We start from the raw sequence: 6841 nt of genomic DNA on the forward strand, positions 1-6841 counted from the left end.
TTTCTGGGCTTTGATTTTCACTTAACTTAATCTTTCTCCCTTTATGCCATCTTTCTGTGAACTGCTTTTAGCGAAACTGGAGCCACTCACTCCCTTTAATGTAGTTATATTTCAGTTTAGGCCTAACTGCTTTCCTGTAATCCAGCTCTTACCTGGACTCTTCACCTTTACTTCTCATATCGATCACATCGCTCCTCCGTTTGGTCTTCCCCAGTCTTCCTGGACCTCCAGGTTTCTTGCTCCCCAACTGCACCACTCTGCGTTACTGGGGCTCGGAAAATGGCAGGCCAGAAACTGGGTCGGAAAACGCGGAGTGGATCCAAAGCTTAAGTAGAAACAGGGATGAAGACGATTGTGTGAAGCTGTTGCTGCACAGCAGGAAAACATATCTCAGCTATACAGCTAGAGAGAGAGGGTGTGTGTGTTCTTGTGTTTCCATACTTATGAGGGCCAAAAATCCTTCACAAGAGTAGGAAGATGAGGTATATCATGCAAAGTGGAGGACATTCTTTTCTTCAAGGTTTAAGATTTGGATTTAGTGTTCGACAAGAGATTATCGAGAGAGATTTCATGAGTGAGTGAATTTGGTCAACGCAGGTCCTCACACGTATAGCAATACGAACATGCTCTCATGCATGTTTTGCACAGCTATAAATGGCTTTATTTGTGCATTATGCACTGTGTATGTGTGCGCTCCCATCCACCATGAGCCAATAAAAGCTCAAACAGCAAACGTAGGCGTCTCCCCACTCCTTAACGATCCTGCTAATGAACAACTGCCATACAGCCACATTAGTCTCACTGTAAATAAGACTGACTGCGAGAGAAAGAGAGTGGGTGGGGGTCAGCGCCTCTATGATATGTTATGCTTACAGAAATGGGGCTTTATGGAATTAAAATGATGAGGTATTTTCCTATTGTGCCGAAAAGATTTAGGGCGCCCATTTGTCTCCACTTTGCTGCAGTGTTTTGAAGAGCTGGGCCTGGGGAGAGGAGGGAGGAGGAGGAGGAGGAGGAGGAGATGAAGGAGGAGTGAGGAGGGTTAAATCACATTTGGAGGCCAGAGATGGAGCAGAATTCCATGAGCAACATCTGGAATTCCAACTGCATCATGTAGGCCAGACACACAGCAGGACGCGGCAATGAAGGGATGGGGGATGGGAGTTGGTTTGGATTTGTTTAATTGGCTCTTTTGACTATATGAAGGTCACAATAAAGGATATGTAAAGAAAAAAATCGTGTGTTTTTGGACTTTTCTTTCTCCTCAGCAGGTTTCAGTATGTGTCTTTATTTGTGCATGATGTTTTCCTTGCTCAAAGCATCTCCGTGACCTGCACACAAGTCAGACATTTAGCTGTGGGTCTCTATTTGATGTTTTCTGTCTTCCCCAGCTGATTCTGCAGAGTGAAGAAAAGATTCGCCTCAGCATAATTCTTCCCCACAGTCCTCTCTTGTCTCCTCTCTCTGTGTAACTGGAGAGCTTTTCTTCACTGTCTGCGAAATGACTCACTTCTTTTTCACAAAGCCCAACAAAAGACCACACCACAGTGCCCCAGCCTCTTCCAGCCATCTCCGCTCCTCTGGCTCTCACATTTCACCCAGATAAATGAAAAGGTCATTTCTAGTCCTGATTCCAGTGTTTCTGTCCACTTTCTAATCTACAAACAAAAACTCCTCACATCACATCCACTAATCTCAATATCTCTGTCTACATTAAACTCTCCTCAACAAACGTCATTAACAAGCTCCTTTTATGTTTCTGTCTTTGACTGTGCTGGACACTTCCTGTGCCTGTTTCAGTTGGCATGTGTGCAGCCTGCAGGCTGATGAATGGAAACTTCCAAATAGGGGAAGTCCCGCTCTTGGCTATTGTGTCTCATAATAGCCAACCCGAACATCATACTGTAATTGCAGGACAACTCTCAGAGAGAATTTAAATTTCCCATTAAATGAGAATGAATGATTAACAGAGAACGGTTAGTGTTGCACTCTGCCTGGTAACAAGGACGTGGGATGATGGAAAGGGGCATTTCTTAGGGGAACTGGTGAGTAGCTATATAGGTTACACATGGTTTTCATTTGCATCAGTTAAAGCTCTGCCACATCCTGCACCAAGCACTAATACAACAAACAGGAACAGAGGGTTTCTTTCTGGAGTATCTGTCTCTTACTCTCTCACACAACCAAACACACATGCACTGATAGGCAGACAAAAGAGCTTGAGCTTGATGCAGTGTACACTTCCTCCACCAAAGGGCAGAGGTGAGGTAGTTGCCTTTTGTTTGATTGTGACCAAGAACAACTGGGAAGGACCGTCATGAGTAATAAACCGGTCTGCTGGCAGACACCCTGGTGGCTCTCCTGGTAGAGCGCCCGCACCATGCACAGGGCTGGGTCCTTGCTGGGTTAGCATTTAGCTCATAGCACCACTGTGCCTAAGTACAGCCTCACAGAGCCGCTAGCCTGGCTATAGACTCTTGTTTTAAGTATTGAATTGGTATATGATAGAGCATTCAAATATTCTAAACATTACAAAATGTGTCTTTTACCCAAATTATTTGACCCAACCTAAACTCAAAAACCTTACCAAATAGATGTAGTGGCAATTTTGAAGTGCTTTGACACATTATAGTACATATGTTTAACCAATTTTCTTAGCTATGCCATGAAAAGTTGATTTGATATGAAAATGTGTGCTTCTCATAGGACATCATATGCATCGCTGTGATATACTGACCCAATACAGTGATGACAGTGAACAGAGTGACTTACTGGAGAGATTATAGACCGTTTCCACAGCAGATATTCTGACATGTCATAGCAGAAGTACAGGTGTAACCAACAACACTGACGATCGCCCCATTCCATTTATTAATTACACCTGTGCGTTCCCTGCTATGACACGTCAAAATGTTGTGAAAAGATCTATTGAGCCTCAGTGGAGGTTTGCTCTCTATTCAAGTGCTTTCTTGTTCATAGTTGCTGCAACCACACACACACACACACACAGGGTTTATTTGTGGTGTAAACTGCCAGTGAAAGAGGGATCAATACCTAATACTTTTTTCCCGTTATGTCTGCATCTTATGATTCCATTTAGCTACACAGAGCTTTGCATGGAAAATAACTTTCCCCATTAGTTAAACATAACTTTTGTGTGCCCCAGATGTCCCAATCTCAATTTTTCAATTTTCTCTGTTTCTTCATGGATTTTACCAACTGTTTGTTTTCTGATCTGTTTTCTTAGCCATGCAGTTTTGCCATTGTCTGCCACTCAGTGCTGAATCTGCTTAAAGCCATCAGTTAAAAGCTATGTGCCTGCTTTTGTTACACTTAACACAATGTCTGCACTTTGAATCGGGTGTGGTGCAGTGGGAGCAGCTTCTTTTAAATGTCGGAGGGAGGTATTGTGTGGTTGAAAAAAATACAGGTGCAAGGAAGTTGAACAATCAACAATTCAACTTCTTAAAGTTGCTTTTTTTTTTTTTTTTTTTTTTTTTCCAAACGCCCTGCCTCATATGGCGTGGTTTCCCAAGCCCTGCAGAAAAACACCTCCATCATAGGAGATGCTGATTCAGGCTCTCCAAGCCCAGCTACTCTCGCCCTGACCCAGCCATATCCGCAAGGAAGCCGCCCTGCTTCGCTCAGGGCCTGGTCAGGATAATCTGCACATTTCATCTGACATCTAAATATATATACAGTCACTGACTGAACTCTTGAGACCCCAAAACTCCTTATTCTTCCTCCTCACCCTCCCCACATCTCCTGCAGCCTGTTAATGAAGTATCATACAAGCTCATGCTTGGTATTTCTTTCTCTCACCGCCTCTTCCATTGCAACAGGGCACATCTGGTTTCCATAAGCACATACATGTCATTGCAAAGAAGAGGAGGGGGCAGAAAAGAGGGGAGGACTGAGGGGGTATATATCAAGGAAGTTTGAACTTCAAGGAGTGGTAAGACTGACTGTCAAGATGTCGCTGTCTTTCATCATCTCTCCAAACTCTTCTCACATACGTTTTCATTACACGGCCAGATTCCCTTCAGTCAAAGACTAAAAAGAAATCTATAAGAGCAAGGGTGCATGTGAGCAACAGTGATGGAAACCATGGGTAAATTTGATACAGACAGAGCAAGAAAAACTCCAGGCCAGGAGTAAGAGGAAAGTCAGTGAGACATGCAGAGATCAGAAAGGCCACATCAGAGGTTGCCTTTGAAAGTGGAGCTTAGCGGGCCTCTGTGCTGAGTTCCTAACAGTGCTGGACACAAAGACCTATGTGGTTACACTGAAGAGGGGAGGGCTGGGAGGAAGGGGGGGAGGAGGTGGCGGCTGCTTACAGAGCGAAAACATATTGTTTTTACTGCCCACTCATCAGCTCAAGAGTTGCCTTGCTCAGCTGACTGGCTGGTCATGGAGGCCTTTACCTGAGCTCTACACCAGACACAGGTGGTCTGCTGTGGTCCTCCAGCTGTCACTAGTGGTTCTGTAAAAGACCCACAACTGTAGAAACAATGTTTTGAGTCATCTCTTCATCTGTGGACACAGTGCTGCCCAGCTGTTCCACTTTAGATTTGCTGGGATCAAGGATCTTTACCAAATCTGGTATTCCACGGAGCTGGGCAGGTCCGGTACTGCCCTTCCTGGTCATGAGCTGAACTGAGAGAACTCTGCTCATCCTGGGTTAAAGCTGTTTTGCATTTTGAAATGTTAGGACTTCAGTATTCACAATGTGGAATTAGCAAACTAAAATTCTTCTTAGTAGTGCCTGGAGACTATTAGATTTTGTCATTTCCTGTCAAGGCGGGGACACACATGATGACTGTTGAGCAGATTATGAATATGATTTGGGCGTGATGACTGATGGGACCAAGTTGGACCGGGTCTGTTGCAGTCTGGGTCAGTTGGTGTCGACAGTCGGCAGATAAAATCACATAGTGTGAGATACGTAAAGAGTCTAATCTTAAGTCTTCAGATCAAGTCGCTGCCAGTCGTTCTCATATTTATTTTTAAACATGTTTGATATTTGGACTGATGACTTCACTTGTGTGTCACCCTAGGGACACATATTAGTAAATAAACAAAAGAAGAATGGCGAGCAAAAAGGTGGTGGTGTGACAGTTTTTGCTAAGTTTCAGCCAGTCTTCCTACAGTGTGTTCTTTTACACACATGAAAATCTAATTGGCATATTGCTATGATCATTTTTCAGGTACATTTATGCTCTCCAGAGGATGATCTATTTCTAGTTTGGACATTTCATGAGCTTCTCCATTAGTGCCAACCCTAAGCCTTTATGTCAACTTTTATACAAGGTACCTCACAATCTAACAGCCATGAAATTTGCTGAACAAATTCATTCTCTAAAGAGGACAATGCTTTTTTTTTTATTTGAATAACCCCAAGCCCTTTCCTCTAATCCCCCACTCAAAAACAAACTTCAAATGCGTAACCCCTCCCTAGCAGCAATATAGTACGTTGTTCGTCCATCCAACCCTTAAAGGGACAGCTCACCCCAAAATCAAAAATACATATTTTTCCTCTTACCTGTAGCGCTATTTATCCATCTAGATTGTTTTGGTGTGAGTTTCTGAGTTTTGGAGATATCGGCCGCAGAGATGTCTGCATTTTTGGAAAATAATGGGACTATATGGCACTCGGCTCGTGGTGCTCAAAGCGCCAAAAAAACACATTTGAAAAACTCAACAGCAATGTCTCTTTCCAGAAATCATGACCCGGTTACTCAAGATAATTCACAGACCTTGTTGTGAGCTGTTTCAGTGAACTGTGCCTTTAAGGTGGGTGTAATGAATAAGATGTGGCAGGCCTTTCGACCATTATTCTCAAATGTCATTTTCATTGAGAAAACTTACCTCAATATTGTTGCTTTTAACTTTAACACACTCTATCCTCAATATCACCAGAAACTCTCTTTTCTAACTTTCCGTTTGGGACATGACTTTGCCCTTAAGTTCAACTTATCTTCAAAAGCTCAAACTGCCTGGCACAAACCAACACACAGATGCTCACATACATGCTTTTCTCCTAACAAAAGTATCCCCTGCATGCTAGATAAACATTACAGATAAAAGACAAAATCGTTCTCCAGCAATCTCATTCCAACTAGGCTACCTAAGTTAGAAATTTGTTCTTGGGCTGCCAGAGATGCCAGGGTGAAGGATTCACTGGTCCTCACAGAGTCCAGACACACAGAGTTGCATCAGGGCAGAAAAATGTTATGCTCAGCGACCATAGGGCTGTAATTACATAGGAGCACTGCTGAGCTCTGCAGGATGAACGTCAAGACTGGAGAGATGGAACAAGGGTACAGAAGAGGGCAAATACATGATTTACAGCAGACAGAGAAGGGAAGGGTGGGTAACACAGAGATAGATGGTATAGAGGGTAAACACTCCCACACACTTGGATGAAACCCCTACATTAGGATAAATGTTAAATGAAAGAAAATGCCACATATCGTCACCTTGACATGGCATTGAGAGAAAGGGGAATTGTCCAATATAGAGATCATAGAAGTTGTTGGCAGATCAGTGTATCCTTACTAAAGCATTCTCTTCTTTAATATTCTTGGTTTTAACTTGACTGCCTAAAGTTATTACCTTGTGTCAAATGCCATGACTGACTTGAGCCACAATGTGGTGTGACTGACCCCTTGTGGATTCTAAGTGTAACCACAGATTTAACTTGAATGTGTACTTTGCTTGAACTAAGCTAGTCCCAGAAACTAGTGAGAAGATACATTTTTGATCTGTCATCCTCAGGAGCAATGAAGAAATTATATTACAAACCCCATCAGCAGGGAGAATGGAAAAAACATCACAATAA

The sequence above is a fragment of the Siniperca chuatsi genome, linkage group LG13 (genome assembly GCF_020085105.1).
Source record: "Siniperca chuatsi isolate FFG_IHB_CAS linkage group LG13, ASM2008510v1, whole genome shotgun sequence".
Taxonomy (NCBI): Eukaryota; Metazoa; Chordata; class Actinopteri; order Centrarchiformes; family Sinipercidae; genus Siniperca; species Siniperca chuatsi.